Source organism: Trichosurus vulpecula, chromosome 9 (genome assembly GCF_011100635.1).
Source record: "Trichosurus vulpecula isolate mTriVul1 chromosome 9, mTriVul1.pri, whole genome shotgun sequence".
NCBI lineage: Eukaryota > Metazoa > Chordata > Mammalia > Diprotodontia > Phalangeridae > Trichosurus > Trichosurus vulpecula.
In genome coordinates, this window is record NC_050581.1 from 128217460 (window position 1) to 128239017 (window position 21558).

A 21558-nucleotide genomic window follows, 5' to 3' on the forward strand; every position below is an offset into this window, starting at 1 on the left:
GCTCTTTTGCCATTTGAGTTAGTCTATTTTTTAAGGTGTTATTTTCTTCAATATTTTTTTTCCGTATTTTTTTTTGGTCTCCTTTAGCAAGTCATTGACTTGTTTTTCATGGTTTTCTTGCATCACCCTCATTCCTCTTCCCAATTTTTCCTCTGCTTCTCTAACTTGCTTTTCCAAACCCTTTTTTGCGCTCTTCCATGACCTGAGACCAGTTCATGTTTTTCTTGGAGGCTTTTGATATAGGTTCTTTGACTTTGTTGACTTCTTCTGGCTGTATGTTTTGGTCTTCTTTGTCACCAAAGAAAGATTCCCAAGTCTGAGACTGGATCTGGGTGCGTTTTTGCTGCCTGGCCATGTTCCCCAGCCAACTACTTGACCCTTGAGTTTTTCGTCAGGGTATGACTGCTTGTAGAGTAGACAGTACTTTGTCCCAAGCTTGAGGGGTTGTGCTGTTGTTTTCAGAACTATTTCTACACAGCCAGCTCTGCCACACCAGCACTCCTCCTTCCCCAAGAACCGTCAACCTGGACTGCGACTCAGATCTTAAGCAGGCTCTGCACTCCCGCTCAGATCTGCCACTTAATTATTCCTACCAGGTAGGCCTGGGGCAGGAAGCAACTGCAGCTGTAGTTCTGTCCTCAGAACTGCTCCACCTCCGCTGCCCCTGGGGCGGTGGCTGAACTGCAAACTTCTTTTACTCTGTCCCAACAGCTTTTCCCACTAACCTTCTCTGTTGTCTTTGGTGTTTGTGGGTTGAGAAGTCTGGTAACTGCCACAGCTCACTGATTCAGGGCGCTAGGACCTGTACTGCCCAGCTCCTGGTCTGGTTGGTCCTGGCGCAGCCCACGCTGGGCTCTGCTCCCAGCTCCATGCGATAGACCTTACCCTGCGACCATCCAGGCTGTCCTGGGCTGGAGCCCTGCTTCCCTCTGCTATTTTGTGGGTTCTGCAGCTCTAGAATTTGTTCAGAACCATTTTTTATAGGTATTTGGATGGACCTGGGGGGGAGTCATGCAAGTCCCTGCTTTCCAGCTGCCATCTTGGCTCTGGCCCGTCAGGAAACGATTTCTGATGGAAAAATTTCAAGCAACAGAAGCAAGGCTTTATGATTAAGAAATAAAATAAAATTTAGTCAAGGGAAACTTCCATGATGTCTTATGATTACTCTTCCTAATCAGAGTTTATAGCCTAAAGTCTAATTCACTCAGCCCTTTTTTCCGTTCTTGCTGCTCCTCAGAGATTTCTCAACTTATCCCAATCCTTTTTGTCTGCATGCTGTGGGGCTAAGATGGCTTTAAAATAATATTATTGAGGATGGTGATATAAAACTAATTATGATAAGGCTATCTGCAATATCCTTTTTTCTTTTTTATCTCATTGTGACTATTAGTTCCTTTATTTAACCATAGCATTCCTGAAAAAGGAAAGGCTTTGTGTTAAGCCCATGTCAAATAGTAACCAGAAAGGGCTATACCAAACAAGTGAAATAAGCATCATTTCCAGATTACCATCTGTCAAAAAAGCAAATGAGTTGTTCTCAGCTTCATCTTACATCAAATCCAATACTGGTGGCAAAAACAAAGCATCATATCTGACTCAACAATAGTCTGGAATAATAACCAAGGAATATGAAATAGGATCACTTTTAAGAGTCTTAAGAGCCCTGATGGAAAGCATCAATCCTGTAAAACTACACTACCATTTGGGGCCATTTTTTTTTTTACTATTTTAAGGCCAGTACCAGTGGTGAGGCGGGGATAAGCCCAACAAATGAAGTTTGCTTACCATTCTGCTTGTGGGACAAGGCTGTTGAAGCCAAATAGATGGGCAGGGAACCAGGTGCTTAACAGTGACAATCTGAATTAACCACTGCCAATGAATAAACAGTAAAAATGACTATAAAGCCAGGATTCACGCCCAGGTCATCTGATAGCAAAATCATCACTCTTCCCACTGTACCAAGATGTTGTCTTACTTGGAAAGTCAAACACCTACTCTTGCCTCCAACAGAAAGAAATAGGCACCTAGTTCATATTACAACTTCTAAAAATCTGCAAGTGCTATGAAAACAGAGGTACTTTCTTCAAAAGAGTGTTCGGAAGATAGCATTTCATCTTTAGAGTAAATACAATTTGGAGAAACAACCAAGCGAAGAGATATGGGTTTTGAAACTCTTGGAAAGAGGCAAAAGTATTACATTTTGGTGTTCGTATCTGTGATTCAGGATCATAGGAACATAGATTTAAAAACAGAAGGGACTTCAGAGACCATGAGTCCAAATTTCTCCTGCCAACTCATTTTTCAGATAAGGGAACTGAGGCTAAGTGACCCGATAGCTATTATGTCATGATCATTTGGCATCTGTGTAAAAGCTAGATTGTAGATAAGATGAGATGGGAGGCAGGGAGACCAAAGGGAACATGAATAAGAGTTGGTAAGATCCCAAACTAGGGTAATGGCCATGAGAATAGAGAGAAAGAGACTGGCTAGAGAGATGCTGAGGAACTTGAGTTGGCAAGATTTGGCAACTGACTGGATACTTAGGTGAGGAAGCTTTAAGTGATGAGGATTATCCAGAAGTTGGGAAGCTGAGTAAGCAAAAAGATGGCAGGGCCAACACTTAAGAGATTCTAACTGTATAATGGGTCCCCTCTTTGCCACTCACACGGCCATTGCCTTAGTTCAGGTCACTGCCTCCTCTTGTTTGTAGTATTATCATGGTCTACTAACTGGCATGCTGGTTTCTAGTCTCTTCCCATTCCAAATGGTCCTCCATCCAGCTGCCTAATCTTCCTAAAGCACAGTTCTGATGTCAAAAGCCCTACTTCTTACTGGCTCATGATCACAAAGAAATTTTCCAGGGGTCCAAAAAGTCTGATGAGGATTTGCACCTCTGACAGTCTGTAATTCTCTATTATGGGCTCTCTAGTAAGATGCCCAAATAGGAAACTTATCAGTTAAGACTAGATTAAATATGAAATTGATGAGAGCTCATTCTTTATTCATGGAAGCAAAAGAAGAAACCGTAACAAAACCTTAAATGTTCCCACTATTGCCTATTACCAGGGTTCCCAGTCTTTTGCAGGACAAGGACTCATTTTTTTTTGAATGAATGAATAAAATCATCTATAGGCTTTCATGGGATGGGCAAGAAAATTTAACTTTTCATTCTAAATGAATGAAATTTTCTATAAGTCTTCTTGGAATGGGTAAAAAAAAAAAAAACTTCTTACTCCATGGCAGGAAAATCGTTCCCTGAGTTAACTGTTGAGGTACTTTTTCTAACAGAATGTGAAGACTGCCCCCTGGAAAATTTCCCAAGGATGTCACAGGATCACAGATGGAGAGCTGACACATCCCTTGGAGGTCACCTAGTCTGATCCTTTCATTTTACAGATGAGGAAAGAAGTTAAGTAACCTGCCCAAGGTTACACAGCTAGCAAGTGGCATAGTCAAAATCTGAACTCAGTTCCTATGACTCCAAGCTCAGCTCTATTCCTATCACACCACAATCAAATCAACTCTAGCAACTGCTCTTAGAAATGTTGTGTCCAATCTACTTTCCCATAACTGCACTCACCATCTCTGAAATCTTTCAAACCAAAAGACCCAATCTCTGATCTCTGTTTACTATTCTCCTATACATATTCTTTCTCTCTCTCTCTCTCTCTCTCTCTCTCTCTCTCCTTCCCTCCCTCCCTCCCTCCCTCCCTCCCTCCCTCCCTCTCCCTCTCCCTCTCCCCCTCTTTGGAATATAAGTTACCTGAGGGGAGGGCCTGTCTTTACTTTCATATTTGTATCTCCACTGCTTAGCATAGTGTTTGGCACAGTATAAGTGCTAATAGCCATGCTTTCATTTGTTCAATCACTCATTCATTCAATGCGCTTCCTCTAATGCCCAAAGGGTTCCCTGAGAAAGATCAAGTAGACTTTAATTCCAATATAATTGCAATAATCCTTCTGCTGTAGCAAATACCTGGAAACAAAGTGGGTACTCACCAGCTGGGGAAAAGCTGAACAAACTATAGCATATCGATATAATGGACTATAATGCCGTAAGAAACGGACATGTGAAAAATTTGTAGAAACATGGGGAAGTTTGCATGAATTGCTGCAGCAATTCAAGCAAAACCAGAAAAACTTATAATAAAGCAAACGAAAGCAACACTAAAGTCAAATGGACTCAAATTAATTATAACAACTATACTTGGCCCCAAGGAACTGATGATGAAGTATTATTTTGCTCCTCAAGACTGAGAAGTAACTCACTCAAGGTTGGAATGTTGTATGCATTGTTATCTGTAGTTGTTCTAACTATTTTCAGTGGGAAAGTATATCAGGGAATGACAAAAAAAAAATTGTCAAGAAATCGCTTTCAAAGGAGGTGTTTTTCCCCAAATAGTTACCAATAGGAGAAACCCCTTAGTAGAGCACATGCTTTCACGGATAACTATTTACTTCAGGATACATTCAACTGATCAACACATAAATTCTTGGACTAGTAACTTTGTTTTTAATAATTCCCAATGCTAATCTTATTCTTTTCTCCCCTCAACTTGACCGATGAACATAGACTCTGTATTTTTAAGGTGTTTAGTAGTGATGGCATATCAGACTACTGCATTTACTTGCAATATGTAACCAACCACTACCACATGCTACATAATCAGGTCATTTGTTCCTCTCACTGGAAATCTTCAAATAAAGGCTGATAGACCTTTTGTCAAGTTTGTTGAACAGCAGATTCTTGGTCTAGATAGCCGCAGAAGCCTCTTCCCACTCTCAGAGTCTGATAACTAAAGTACATTTTGGGGGTAGCTTTATTTAAGGGGATAACAAAATCTTAGAGACACAAATGAAGCTTAGAAATTTTCTCATCCAATCCCCTTCTTTTATGGATGAGTATACTGGAACTCAGAAACATGAGATGGCTTGCCCAAGGACACAGGGCTAGTCATTTTTACAAATGGCATTTGAACCCAAGAATTCTGACTCTGAGTTCTGTGATCTAAAAATAGAGTGTAAAAGAAGAATTAAGACAAGAATACTACCTTTCTACTATCACAGTTATTGATAAAAACTGTTAAGGAATTCTGACCTACGAACACTGTTGATACACTAGGTGCCAGCACTGATGCAGGCCAGTCATCACTCTAGCCAAAGATGTTCACAGTCAACAAAATGGTCTAGATGACTTCTTACTGATAGACATCTATCAAGCCTCGCTGCAATGCCTCTAGATTGTAATTGTTATTTGTTTTATAACCACGAGGTCTGGAATTTTGTCATCCAAACTTTTCTTGGTCAATATGTTGGGTTTTTAATATAGAAGGTATTGCATGTATTTGGTATATGATGTCTCAGCCTTTTTTGGAATCTAGGGATGGGGGGAGGAAGGCACTGACCAATAAAGAATAACTGAATTTCCTTAGCTAGGAGAATGGAAATCTGAAATGAACACATTGTGAATTACTATGAGCGAGCAGTTCTCAGGGGTTTTCTTTCCTTGATCATCTCAATTGCTGTCTATTCCCTAGTCTTGTTTATATATTTGCCCACAGATTCTAATGGCCACCCAATTAAATGTTTACCTTAGCAAAGAAATATTTTGCAAGCTACTGGGATGTTTTCTCTATTTCCTCTGTTTGGGCGATTGTTAGTTTTCTTTCTTTAGAATAAACATGAGAATATTCTACTCCTAATGCCAAACCCAGTTGTGAGTGGTTATCTCCCACCCACACATCTGGCTACGTTCCAGATAGAAAGATCATGATTAGAAATAGTGGATGTGTGTACATGTATCTTTATCTCTTCTCTCTGGAGAGAGGTATATGCATATATATGAAACATACTTTCATGAGACTACATAAAATTTCCCACATACTTTTCAATCTATATATATCTCCTCTATTGGTTTCTGTCATTCCTTGTTTCATGTCTCTCATACACATATAAACACATGCTACTAAAGTTATACAACATATTTTTCTCTTCACTCCTCAGATTATATATATGTGTGTGTGTGTATGTATGTATGTATGTATATACACAATTTATTCCCTAAATGATACTGCAATAGATTCAGTCATAGCATCCAAGATCTAGGGCTGGAAGGGAACTTGTCAACCATCTAATCAAATCTTCACCTTATAGAGATGGGGAAACTGAATCTCAGAGAGGTTACGTTCCTTGCCCAAAGTCATTGAGCTTGAAGGGACATCTTGATGTCCATACCTGATTAAGAATCCATTTTTATGACTTATCTGATCTGGTTATCCAGCCACTTTTTTGAAGTCTTCAGGGAGCAGAAATTTACTAGTCAAGTGGTGTCAAAGTCAAACAGAATTAGAACTCTGTGGGCCACATATTGATCAGAGAACATTATCTATATTGTATTATATCTTTATTTATTTTGTTTAACATTCCCAATTACATTTTAATCTGTTTAGAAAGTTTGGTGGTCCCATTGCCTACAGATTGGAATTATCTTTCCTTCTTTATAAGTCCCAAAGTATCCTGTGCTTTTTTTAAGTATTTGTGGTTATTTTATATTGTAGTAATTTTTGACCATGGATTATTTTAGTCTCCATTACTAAATCAGTTCTTTGGGAGTGGGGGGGGATGTTCAGGGAATGTGACTTTTTCCTCTTCTGTCTACCTTCCAGATCCTTGGACACAGTCCACACTGGACGAATGCTTGCTGTATACCTTTCTGAAATAGTCTGACTCTCACCATTAAGATCCTTTGTTTTGTTGGTGAAAAAAAAATAAGCCCAAAGAACATTAGAACTCTGCTTTGTAAAACTGCAAACTCTATTATATGAAGCCTCTTCTACATGAGAGCAGGAGGCTGACCTCTGAGGAGCTAACCCTTAAAGCAAACAGACAGACACATGGGTTAAGGGAATAGGAAACAAGGACTTTGGGAAAACAAATACCTATCCCAACAAGTAATTAGGATTAAAAGGTCCTGGGACTCAAGATACACTTGTAGGAGGGGCGTGAGTATCAGAAAACAACAAACTTTTCCCCAGTGATAACATCTTTATATTGATAATGAAACTCGCAAATATTTCTTAAAGATAAGATGATATCATGGAAGAGGGTGTGCTATGTGGTGCAGCGGAAAGAAAACTCAATTTAGGAGTCCCAGTTCAAGTTCTGACTGACCCTTAACATACTATGTAATCTTTGACAAGTCACTTCTTTGTGACTCAGTTTTCTCATCTGTAAAATGACAGCATTAGAATTAATGATAATTAAGTTCCCTCTAGGCTCTTATATTCTATGGATGCGCATGTCTGTGGATTTTTATTTCTTATAGGTCCCAGATACATAAAAACCTGGCCATTGACAAAGATGGATGGGAGGGTATCAAATGCAGAAAGATGGACCCAGGGCTTTATAATAATAAGACAATAGTTTTTATTAAATCACACAGTAAGCTTCAAGAAATGAAATTAAATTCCTCTCTATGATCTAAAAAGATAAAAAAACCCTTTAAAATTAAATAACAATTCATTTTAATTGCTTGATTAAATAACCAAATCCAGGCTAACTTCTTAAGAAATGGAACAAATGAGAAAATATCGTTTGGCTTCATACAATGGGAAAAAGTGTTTTGGAGAGGGCTTCTCAGGCTGCCATCAAAATAGAGTAAAAGCTATAAAGACTTGGACACTGGGAGGTAACAAAGTACTTCTTTGTACTCTCCTAAAAGCACCTGTAGGTGGCTCCACGTGGACAAACAATGAAATAAATCAGCCTTATCAACAATACCCAGCTTCCCAGGTCTAAATCAAATGCTTCTTCATGAGTGTCAACGAAAGAAAAAAAAATATAATGGAACCAACCAACTATCAATTTGTTGGTTTCAATTGTATCAGAAACCTACTGCAGGTACCTTCTTAGCTGCTTTCATAAAATACACTGCTTCTCAAGTATGTGTGCTGATCATTCAGGACGCCGGATAATTCCAGAATGATTTCACTTGGCTTTGAATTGCAGTTCAGAGTTTTGGAGAACAATTTACATTCATAAAAACAGATTTTATTTATAATAGTGTGTTGCATTCCCTGAGGATAAACTCATTAACAGAGAGGAAGAAGCCCAAGAGTGTGCTGAATGATCAGAAGATACAGATGAAAAGTTACTGGGCCATAGACAATTCCCATATAAGAACATCAGTAAACAGATAATGACCAGCTGTGGTGCTAACATTCTCACTAAGACCACATATAAAGTAATGCCATCAAATGGCACTAATTATCTTAAAAAAATAACAGCTTCATTTGGAGGTTGAATGAGTGGTGACAGATTTCTAGGTGATGCAACGGATAGCATTAGACCTGGTAAAAGGAAGATCAGAATTCAAATCCAGCCTCAGACACTTAGTATGGCTATGTCTCTTAATCCGTCTGCCTCAGTTGAGAACTGTTGTGAGGACAAAATGAGATAATATTTGTAAAGTGTTTTGCAAACCTTAAAGGGCTTTATAAATGCTAGATACTATGCTAGCGATGCAGTAGAAAGAATACTAGAACTCAAGCCAAATCCCTGGGAGTTTACTTTCTATCTTTTTGACCTTGGATAAGTTACTTACTTGACCTCTTTGGACCTCAGAGATATCTTTCTGTTAAATGAGTCCAGTTAGGTAATTTCTAAGGTTCATTCTAGCTTTAAATGTTATGAAAATTTTTTTAAATAATCTTTATTTTTCTTTACACTTTCCTTTCCTTTCCCATTAATATCCTAGTTAAGTGGTTCAGAAAACTCCCTCACATTCCTTCCTAACTGAAAAAACAAATAAATAATCATTAACAACTGTTTCATAGTTGGCTTCAGCCTACTGGATTTTGCTCACAAATCCATCCATCTTGAAAGAGACAGTGGAAAAGAGGGAAAGGCTAGTACTGTGAGTCCAAATTCTAAACTGCTTAATTCTGTTAATTGTTTACATTTGCAATCTGGAGAATATGGTTCTAACCAACATGCATTTACAGGAGACATTCTTTGACGCCTCACTTGGAGGCTGAACAGCTCCTGCTGGAGTGCATTCAAGCTTCTCTCCTCAGAGAAATCTGCAAAGATTATACGATGACCACGCTAAGCTGCAATGCCCAAAAAGATCAGCATGACCAATTTCTGCCATGTATGGAAGGATCTTATATTGTGAGCCCCAAGGAAAACGGGGAATAGGGGAGAAGAAAGGAAAGTGTGCCAATCCCGAGACATGCCCAAGCTTCAAAAGTACTATAAAACAATCCCAGGTTGTTAACACCAAACTCTCCAGGTTGTCTTCCTGCCTTACCAGGTCCTCACCGCAACACTACCAAACTTGTTATACATCTCTCCCACTGTCCCATTCACCACAGGCTGTTTAAAAATGCTTCATTCCTTGTGGAGATTTTCACGGCATCCCTCCTCTCCCCATTTTCAACTGAGGATCTTGCCTAATACTTCAGAGAGACAGAGACAGACATACAGACACAGAGACAGATAGATAAAGAGAGAGACAGAGATAAAGACAGAGACAGACAAACAATTCACTGAAAGTTTTAAAATTTTCTCTTTTTCACTCCTCTTCATCTCACCGCACTCAGATGTCTTCCCCTACTACCTCTTCCCTCACCACTTTCTCTCGTGAAGTGGCCCATCTCCTTCCTAAGGAAAAGATTTCCTTTTCTCTCCTCCTCCTTCTCCTCCACCTCCTCTTATTTTTTTTTTTTTTGGAGGGGGGAAGGCAGGGCAATTGGAGTTAAGTGACTTGCCCAAGGTCACACAGCTGGTAAGCACATCAAGTGTCTGAGGCTAGATTTGAACTCAGGAACTCCTGACTCCAGGGCCAGAGCTCTACTCACTGATCCACTAATTTAGTCATTTCATGGCTAAATTATTTGGGATCACCTAAAACTGGTGCCTCTATTTTCTTTCCTTTTGCTCTCTTCTTAACCTTCTGCAGTCTGGCTTGGGATCATTTTACTAGAACTACTCTCTCCAAAGTTACTAATTATCTCTTAATCACCAAACCTAATGACCTTTTCTACGTCTTCAACCTTCTTGATTCTCTGTACCCCCTGACACTGTCAATCGCCCTCTTCAAGTGGACACTCTCTCCTCTCTGGGTTTTTGTGACATTGCTCTTTCCTGGTTTTTTTCTACCTATCTGACCACTCCTCAGTCTGCTCTGCCCTATCATTCTTCAAGTCAGGACCATTAACTATGGGCATCCCCTAAGGTTCTGTGCTGGGTCAACTTCTCTACTCCTCTGTGAGGATGAATGTTTATTTGTCAGATTACAACATGCATTTGTTTATTGTTCAGTGGCGTTCAACTCTTCCTGATCCCATTTGGGGTTTTCTCGGCAAAGATACTGAAGTGGTTTGCCATTTCCTTCTCCAGCTCATTTTACAGATGAGGAAACTGAGGCAACCAGGTTAAGTGATTTGCCCAGGGTCACAGAGCCAGTGGGTGTCTAAAGCTTGATTTGAACTCAAAAAGACAAATCTTTCTGACTCCAGGCCCAGCACTCTATCCACTGCGCCGCTTAGCTTCCCTGGGCATCTATAGGTAAGACCTATTATCTGTCATCCATCAGTATTCATATCTGATATAAATACTGCCTACTAGAATTGAACAGGACAAGGAGAGCAGATTTAAGCTACTTTCATGAAAATAAAGTTGTTTTAATTATACCAAGACTCTTAACATGTAAACAAAGGCTTGTCTTTTTAATACCAACATTCTATCAGTTTTGCTATATGGAAATGAGACAGAGACTACAACAGTATCCAAATAATTTTTTTTAATTTAATACACAGAAGATAAGGGAGAAGAAGTATACCCCAATAAAAAAGTATTTCTCCCTTTTCCCAAGATGCCTTTTCCAAAGTGGTAACAAGGGAAAGGTGGGGAGGAGAGTCCCACAGCCAGCACAATCACCAGCCTCCTATCTTTTAAGTTGCTATTGAACTCCCAGATCACCCTGTGTATCAGGAGGGGAGTCCTTGGACCATGAGATAATGAAGCTCAAAGGCAGAGCTGTTGAAAGGAATGTGCTTCGCAAACATTAATGAACTGTATACATGCATAGCTGCTCTTTATCCCAGCTCTGGCTGAGGAAAAAGTTTCTAAATCCCTTTATGGGACAGACCCAGGCCCCTGAAAATTTCAGGAGTGGTCTTGGGAACTCCTTTGGATGACCAGGTTTTTTTTTTCCTCTCCAGAGGACTTCTGGTAAGCATCAGCTGAGTACTACATTGATCAAGGACTTTTTTGCAGATTTACGTAGCTTACCCTGAAGCATTAACCGACAGATGGCTTCTAGTTTTTCCAAAGTTCTAGGCTGCTCTTTAAGATGACATATGCATCATCATAATACTACTAGAAGCTGCTAGGATTTATATGTAGCATTTTAAGGTTCACACAGTACATTATGCATGTTATCTCATTGTGTCCTCACAACAATCTTGTGAGGTAGGTACCACCATTGTCCCTATTTTACAGATAAGGAAACTGAGGCTGAGAAGTGTCCTCATCTCTAAAACAGGGATAACAGCAGCACCTACGACACACATATACATACACACATATGTGTGTATATGTAGGCATATACACATATATGTGAATATATACATACATACATATAGATGTGTGTGTTTATTTATTTGTACACACGTCTGGATTCATGGGAGGCTTACACTATCGTTTGGTCCCACTGCTGTGAGGAGACCATTTTTTGGTTTTGTTTTTTATTTTTTACCTTAAAATATGAGTCCCCATAAAATTCTCTGTGAAGGCAGAAACAGGAATCTCAGGGAAACAGTAAGTAGTCCTCAGGGAAAGGGCTTCCTCTCTACTTGGAAAAGACTCCCTCTTCAAACAGATAATAGAATCTCTCCCAGAAGTCCCACAGGAGCATGGTACTCTGGAAAGCTAACTAGGTGTGTATAAGCCTATCAGCAGCTGATAATTCTTTAAAGTCTTAATAAGACACTAATTAGCACCCTCACTCGCCCCGCCCCCCACCCCTACACCAAAAGTAACAGTAATAATAATAACCAGCACCCCCCCCCCAATAAGCTGGAGTGGAGGAGGAGTCACAAAGGCTGAGCTTTCCGTTATCTCCATCAACTCTACTTAGGAGAAGATTCCCATTCATTCATCAAAGAGGCAAAGGAGCTCCCTTTCTTCTCAGCCCTTGTTTCCTGACAGGCGGTGTAACACAATGACTCAAAGAATCAGAGTCTTAAGGCTTTTCAGGGGCCATTCATTCCTATCTATATTCAGAAAAGAATCCCTCAGCAAGTATTAATTCAATTCAACATGTAGTGCTTAAACACCTACAATGTGCAGGGCTCTAAGCTAGGGAATAAGACAAAATCTTGAGAAATAAAAATCAACACAGACCCCTACCCTCAAGGAACTTACATCAAATTCGGAAAAGCCAGGATAGTAAGGGGGGAAAGCTAATAATTCCCAGAAGAATGTTTGTTCTAGAGAAAGAAGTCTATTTGATTTCAGGAAGGCCTGGATTTGGATACTTCCTCAGTTACTCCCTAACTGTGCAACCCTGAGCAAGACACTGAAACTTTCTCAGTATATCTCTGCATCTGTAAAGTGGGGCCGAAAAATAGCCACTACTTGATAGGGCTGTTATGGGGATCAAATGAGACAACATCTATCTGAAAAGTGCTTTGTAATCATTAGATACTATAGAAATATCAGTTATTATTACCTACAATGTGCAGACACAGAAGAAAGCACAAAAATAAACGAGGTATTCCATAGTCTAAAGGACCTTGCCACCTAGTAGGGGCCATAAGACATTCCAAAAGAGCCTTCAATAGACAAACACATATATAAAACCCTGCTATAACTGCTGGGTCAGCCAGAGCAAGAAGAAAAGACCCAAGTGAAACTTTACACAAACAGAAGACATATAGAAGAAAATACTGGAGATAACTGAGAAGAGATGCCTGAGAAAGAATAAGATAAGTGCTGGATTTGGAGGTGAAGAACCTAGGGACAAATCCCAGCACTGCCATGTATCCCTTATGTGACCTCGAGAAAGACCTAACCTAAAGACCTGGCCTTGAGATTCCTCAAGATATCCTGAGATAAAATGAGGTGGCTTCAGCCTCTAAATATACAATCCCATGAACTGTATACCCCCACTGCCTCTGTAATGGCGAACAGATTTTTGGGACACCTCTTCCAGAATTCTAAGTCTTTGTTCTTTCCTTCACCCAAATCGAATACTCAGTTACCCAAGATATCAAGAAACCACATCAGAGATTTCTTTCTGCATTCATTTTTTTCCCCACTAAGACTGCAAATCATTTTCAAAATTTCCAGAACCAATTTGTTTTAGATTTCTAAGTCCATCTGACCAGGGGCTAATGTGTTAATTACTATATTCTACCTGCCAAATGATGGTGGCAATATTGAACATGGTGCTCTGGAAACAATGGTTTATCAGCAGGTACATCTTGAGACAGAGGGAGCAGGTGGACAATAAGCTGAATCAAAAATAGGACAGAAGGAAGAGAGTGTGACGAAACGCACTAGGGAAACTACATGGCATTTTCAAGGGTCCCAAGTATTTGTTTTTTCCTGAAACAAAAACTAGTCTTTTAAATACCAATATTTCCGGGGGATGCTATAAGGTTATAAATCATAGAATGATAACCTTTAAAGAATCAAGATTGTGAGTCATCCTAAGGACTTGGAAGGCAACAGCAGGCGGAGATATGTAAACAGAGAGATATATAAAGAGAAAAGCAGGTAGGACAGTGATAACAGATGGAGCACTTGAGCAATTATCTTAATGCTAAGAGACCTAGATGAAGGTCCCCTGAATGCTGGGGTATATATTAATTTCTGTGAGGATCCTAAGGGTAAGATTTTGACAGAAAGTAGGTGTGCATGAACAAGAGCTTCGATGTTAGGAGGGATACTTCCTTCAATTAGATCACAGATATACTACTCAATCAACAGGCATTTATTAAATGTCTACCATGTGGCAGGCAGTTGGGATCCAAAATACAGAATGAGCCTCAACCAGCAGTTTTCCCAAGCAAATGCTCAATGAGTGGGAAACTTGGATAATTATAAATAACAGCTAACATTTATACAGCACTTTAAGTTTTGTTTGCAAAGCGTTTTATGTATTACTTCATTTGATAATTACAATCGATAACCTTATTGCTAGAATTTATATTACTTGCTTTGTCAGGTAGAAGCAAAACAAACTATATGAGCTTGTGTTTTAAAGGCACATATCTTGGTACACTGAAAGGAAGCCTGAACTTGACAGTAGGGGCAGGGTAAGGGACAGTGCAGCTAGAGTTGGAAGGGAGGCTATGACATCCGGCTCTGTGACTCACTGCTTCTGTGATTCTGGGCAAATCACTTTACCTCTTGGCCTCAGTTTCCTCATCTGTAAAATTAAGAGGTTAAACCAAATGGTCCCAAAGGTTCTTTCCAGATCTTAAACCTATCTGTGTCCAAGCTCAGTCACTTACTATGTAACTTTGGGCTTAAACCTCTCTCTAAACCTCTGGTTCCTCTCAAAATGTGAGGTAAATATTAGCTATCCTAGTTCTTTTTATTTTATTACATTCCCTTCGATATACTTAATTCATTAAACAATCTCTTACTATTCATCATGGAATGCATTTTATATATACACACACACATATACACATACACATATAAACATACACACATTAACACACACATACATTACATATTATACATACACACATAGAGGGAAGGAAGGAAGGAAGGAGGGAAAGAAGGAAGGAAGGAAGGAAAGAAAGAAGGAAAGAAGGAAAGAAAGGAAGGAAGGAAGGAAGAAGTAGAGAGAAATAATAAATTGAATGACATAGGAAATCAAAATGCCTACTAATTTTGCAGAACCATAGGTTGAGCATTTATCTAACATGAATAAATGTTTTGATAACAATAACTGTGTCAAGTCCTCAAGGGCAGAAAAAAAACTATAGAGCAATCTTTATGCTATCAGCTGAATCTTAAATTTCCCAAGTTCAGTCAATTCTTTTGTTACACGTGTATTATCTTTAGTAATCTTACCTTCTACCTACTAAAAGGAAGTGATCCAAGAAACCCCATGAGCACAAAGGACTATACATGCTTGAGGATAGTTGGAAAGGTCAGTGAACGCCGGTTATTGCAACAGCACAAAAAACACCCAATTGTTTTTCAAGCAAAAATGCTGAAAAACTAACCTGCGTTGTATAAGAGGATGACTGGCTACCCCCATGATGATGTTAAGTACAAAGAAAAGAAAAATATAAAGAATATTACATGACTTTAATCCAATTTCTATCTCAGAGGAGGATAAAATATTGCTATTAGCTAGCAGAGATTCTGCATTGTGAAGGGAAAAGAATCTGTCTTCACCCCAATTCACCTTCAGCCATTTAGAAATTTTTACAAGGGCATGGGGGTGGGGAACCTCAAACAATATTCCATAGTTGAAAACTTTGCCATAACCTTAAGAATGTTTGTTTTTTTAACTTTGTAATTAACAAACCACAGAATCTGAGAGATGGAAAGGCCCCCAGAATGCTAACCACAATGTGAGGAATGCTCTTCTCACACGACATCCTAGACAAGTGGCTGTTCGGCACCTCAAGGGACTGAGAATTCTCTACTTGATGAAGCGGCCCAGCTGTGATGAATAACTTAACTAAACCACTGCTACTGGATAAATGGCCTCTTTTATCATCGTGTTATTGCAAAATTAACCTTCTCAAGGCTTCCTAGGGAAGGGAAAAATAGGGGGATATAAGGACGTGAATGTGTTGCAAGAAAAAAGACATGGATTAAAAAGTAAAATGTATTTTCAAAAGAAAGTAGAAATGAAAGAACCAAATCAACCTTCCCACGAACGTAAAAATAAGAGTCAACATTTGTATAAGATGCTAAGTTTTACAAAGCACTTTACATACTTTGTCCCACTGGACGTGCACAACAACCCTATGAAGTAGGTACGATGAGAATTATTATCCCTGTGTGACAAATGGAGGAAACTGAGGCTGGGTGATTTTAAGTGATTTGTTCTTGGTCATATAACTATTAAGAGTCAGAGGTGGAAATCAAACACAGGCCTCTCCTGACTCCAAGTCTAGCGCTCTTTACACAAAACCAAACTGTTTCCTCTTATCCCAGTCTTGTTTCAGATTACAGATCTCTGCCGCACAGAAAGACGCCCAAGGTGTCCACGCACTTGTGATTTAGTATCTACACCGGAACTCAGTCGTTATCTAAAAAGATCTAAAATTTAGAAAAACATCCAACAATTCACAGGATCAGAGCTAGAGGGGCCTTTAAAGGTCGTCCAGTCCAATGCCCTCCTTTTAAAAAATGACAAAACTGAAGAAATACAGTGACACAAAAATGACTTTCCTAGTGTCACACGGCTGATAGGAGTGAAGGGACCAGAACCCAGGTGTTTTTGCCTAATTGTTCCATCTATAAATCATGCTACTTCTCAGCAATTAGAATTCATGGTCAACCTCTATAATAGATATGTTAAAATTTAGCCTTGTTTTCCCTTATTTGGGGAGGTCTGACCTAGGGGAATATCACAACATTCCAAATTTTATAATGTTAAATAAATATACTACTACTACTGCTGCTGCTGCTGCTGCCGCTACCACCACCACCACCACCACCACCACCACCTACTACTACTACCACCACTACCTACTACTACCACTACCACCACTACTACCATCACCTACCACCACCACCACCACCACCACTACCACCACCTACTAGTACTACCACCACCACCTACTACCACTACTACCACCACATAATAACTAACCTTTGTAGAGTACTTTAAGGCTTACAAAACGCTTTCGATATATTAGTTTATTTTATCCACACAACAGCCCTAGATAGTCGGTGCTATTATTTTAAAGATGAGGAACCTGATCAAGTTACCTGTCAAGGGTCACAGGCCAATAAGTGACACATGACTTGAAATCAAGTTTTCCTGATTCCACGTCCCATGCTCTACGTATCCACTAAAAAGTCTGAGCATTATATGTTATGATTATTGGATAGATGATAATTGGAAAAATTCTTACTATTCACCTCACAGCGTTTTACAAAACTGTAAAGCACTACGTAACAGAGAGACACCAAAGGTATCTTAATGTGCCTGGGGAATTTGCCCCAGTTTCCTCATCTGTAAAATCAAGGTGTAATCATAACCCTTGACTTGCAGGGTTGCTGTGAGGATAAAATAATATCTAAAAAGTGTTCTACAAATCTTAAAGCACTATATAAATGCAGATCGGTGGTGCAGTGCATGAGTCTTCCTGAGTTCAAATCCGGCCTCAGACACTCAGAAGCTGTGTCACTTTAACCCTGTTTGCCTCAGTTTCCTCATCTGTAAAATGAGCTAGAGATGGCAAACTACTCCAATATCTTTGCTAAGAAAACCCCAAATGGGATCACAAGGAGTTGGACACGGCTGCAAAGGACCGAACGACGATAAATAATATTAATGTTATTAATATTATCATTATTATTCTCTTTCAAGGTGACAATTTTTTTTCTGCCTCCAGATCCAGAGCTCTATCTACTCTACCACATACCATGCTCCCTCCAATATCTACAGTCAGAATAAACTAGGATTCAAGGCAGTTTCCAAAGTGAAGGAAGAGTGGGAATCCAGAGCCAAAAGATGCTAAGAAATAGACATACTGACTAAATTTCCACTCAGGTGAGAAGTACGTAAAATACACACACAGAGAGAGAGAGAGAGGAGAGAGAGAGAGAGAGAGAGAGAGAGAGAGAGAGAGAGAGAGAGAGAGAGAGAGATTACATTTTTTTTGGAGGGGGGAAAGCAGGGCAATTGGGGTTAAGTGACTTGCCCAAGGTCACACAGCTAGTTAGTGTGTCAAGTGCCTGAGGCCACATTTGAACTCAGGTCCTCCTGACTCCAGGGCCAGTGCTCTCCTCACTGTGCCACCTAGCTGCCCCGAGATAGATTACATTTTGTCTAAGTTGTTGTAGCCTCTTGGCCTATGACCCAAAAATTCTCTTCATCTCTGTTATCTCAGCATGGAAGTGACTGGGGATTCTCAAAGAATTTTTCCAGCTAAGGGGGGAGGTTCTGGTGGCTAAGCTGGAAGGGCTTGAATATAGGTCTAGCTTCTTGTCCCAGGACCTGGTCCAAAGTCAAAGAAGCTCTTCTACAGGAGGTAAGCCACCATCTAATGAATGTTTTTGGCCAGAGCAATTCAAGAGGACCGTAATGATGGTATGGAGTTGCTGGGATCTGTGTGGTTGAAGAGAACACAACCAAAGAAATCACAGGTCCTTCAGGTACCATCACAATAGATTAAAGCTTAATTCAACCAGTTTATTTCTGGCTCCCACAAATAGGCTGAATTTTAATGATCTATAAAAAATGTAAATGCTATTAAGAATGGAGACTTGTAGGCACAAAGAGGATATGTCTTTGAGGAAATGATCAGGTTTACTATTGTTGGGTAGTATTATGGAAAGTGGCATGGGACAGTCAAAAAGCACACTAACTGTGGAATCAGAGTCATCAAGCATTTATTAAGCACTTACTATGTTCTAGGCATTGTACTAAGTTCTGGGGACACAGAATACAAACAATGCAAGACAATCCCTGCACCCATAGAGTTTACATTCGAATGGGGAAAGACAATTTTTAAAAAAGGGTGGGGAGGTGGGATGGTACCCACCCAGAGGCATGGTGAGGGAATCCAGGGAATGAAGGATAGCTAGTCTCTAAAACCTCAAAATGGAGGCTCAGGGAGGAACTCATCCATTGAAGAAGTCAGAGTTCAATTTTTGCCTCTCGTGAATGTTACCTGGGTGACCTTGGTCAAATCACTGCACCTCCCAAGGACTCAGTTTTTTCATCTATAGAATGAGAGTGTTTAATAAGATGGTCTTCAAGGTCCCTTCCTCCTCCACATTTGTGATCCTGTGATTCTCAGAATATTATGCCACTGCCAAAGACAGCAGGGTTCAGTCTCTTCTCCACAGGTACTCCTCTGTACATAGGAGATCAGGGCTCTAGTATCTGAGCTAGACAGGGAGGGGTAGTTCCCTGTTATTTTTTGCAAAGCCTTTCAGATGAGCAAAACCTTTCACTCAACATAATAGAAGAACTGAAAGTACCATTTGTATGAGCTCAACATGCCATCCTTTACAGAAAAAAAAAACACAACAAAAAAAACCAAGGCTCACCTGTGCCCCACACTAAATTTGATACATTTCAAAAGTATTTGGATCCCCTTCAAAGCACTGGTTTTCTCATCATCTCCAAAGTCTCTGAACATGTTCCAGACACTTGTAATCAGATGTTTAGCTACCTTGCTTTTCATGATATTTAACCCTTTCTTGTGTTCATGCCATTTTTGACTTATTGTTATATTAAAAATTATTCAAACTGAGTTGAAAATAATCAAGTTAGACTATCTGATCCTCCCACCTAATTCAGGTGCTTCATTATGCCTTGAGGTTGATGCTAGCTTCTTAAAGGCTATCCTGTGTCCCACATAGCCAAGAAAGTACTTTTTTTTAACCAGTGAACTTAATAAAGGAATTAAATTGTAAATCATGGAGGGTTAGTAATTTGCATCAGTTGTGGGAGTATCCATTCATGATCAAAGATCCTGGATTTTGAAATAACCAATGCCAATTAGCATTTATTAAGTCCCAGGCACAGTGTTAAGTGCCTATGCATGCTCTCCCACACATTCAGTACTTTCAATCATTTCATTTAGCAAATATTTATTAAGCATCTACTGTGTTGGAGGTGGATGACAGGAGAAAACACAAGTTTAGAAACGGCATGGTCCCATATTATATGGAGGTTTAAATCTAGTAGTAGTGACTGGCCAGCCTTGTGTTTTATAGCTAGGCATTCAATTGTCCTTACAATTGTGTTTCTACTCAGAAAGAATGTGACCCAAAAGGGTATTGTGAAGCTGCCCCCGAGACTCAGCCAACTTTATACCTTCTAATATCACCCAGTATGATTCTTGGTCCCATGCTAAACATTCCATTTCCATCATGCAAAGAATACATATTTCTTAAGCAAGTCACTTCCTTTTAAAAGGGATTGTATTCCACAGTAATGTCCCAGGAAAATTGTTACCTCGACAACTTTCCAGGTTACAGGTGAGCTCTTTGTAATTTCTGTGGAGCTAAGCCTTCTGTTCAGATTTTATCAAATAAGAATTATAATAACTATTAACATTTACATAGCACTTTAGGGTGTGCAAAGCATTTTTTTCCTGCTATCCCTCTAGTTCTAAATGGCCTCCCAAATAACTAGCGAAAATGTGATGGAATCTTAAATACTTTTTTTTCCTTTACTATGAACTTATAGCTCGAATGAACGCTTTGGCTAAGCCTATATTATTAACATTAGTTGTATAGTGTATATATATACACACACATGTATATGTATATGTGTATATACATATATATATAAAACTATTAATTAACATTAATATATTAATGAAAAATTCTCTGTAATTCCTTATTACTACTATCATTGTCTGAAACCTCTTAATGTGATTTTTTCACCTCATCCCCTAAATCCTTCCACTACCCCATTGTTCTTCTCTTCTCACTCAATTTTCATCTTGAGATACCCATCAATAAATCAAAACTTGTAATTCTTAATATCTTGGAAATATCAGAATAATTTATAATTAAGATGAAGCTTATTATTGGATGTTTTGAAGAGGTCTGATAACAATTCAGTTCTGACTTTTTCTAGTAGAAGAAAAACCAAGCTCCAGGCTATGCACAAAGGCAAATGTAACAAGGCTGAGGTTACCATGCACTTTTGGCATATCCTGTTCACTTCAGAGTCTTACTTTCCATACAAATTTCATTCCTGCAGGAATATGTTCTCTTGTAGATGACTTTTCAACTTGGTTCTTCCTCTTAAACATGAGAACCAGTTTATTCAAAGGGAAAAAAAGTCTAAGTGATCATGTTCCCTCCAAACCTCTTTCAAATGTGTGGGGTTAACAGGAGAAAACTTTAACATATGGTAAAAGTGGGGAGAAGGAAAAGGACCAAAGTTCAATATTGCCTCTGGTAATTCTTAGCAGTATTATCCTGGGTAAGTTACCTAACCAGGCAATTCCCTGAATCTGTCTTTTTAAATCTCAGAATAAGTGAACTATTATCACCATAACAACATTGTAAAAATGATTGTTGCTCCACTATCTCTCTAATAAGAACCAGACCTTATACTTGTATTAATCTTGGACCTTAAAAATGTTCTTATATCCATTGTCTTCCTCGATCTTCAAAATATTCCCGTGAGGTCTATGGGGTAGATGTGATTAGCTGATGTAATTAGCAATATTTTGCAAATGAAGAAAGTAAAGTTCAAAGAGGTCCTATCACTGGGGAGTTGGGAAAAATGGGAGCAGAAGCCAAGCCTTTTGACTCTCAATCAGTGTTCTTCCTATTCTCCCACACTGCATCCTCTTGTGTCATAAATTATGATCA

The 21558-nt window shown here is 39.2% G+C and overlaps 1 protein-coding gene across 4 annotated transcripts in view; it reads right to left on the reverse strand.

Annotated features, from left to right (window-relative positions):
* The window catches only part of TNS3 (tensin 3), a 424477-nt gene that overhangs the window by 97293 nt on the left and 305626 nt on the right, over window positions 1–21558 (reverse strand). The gene's annotated exons all lie outside the window — the stretch shown is intronic.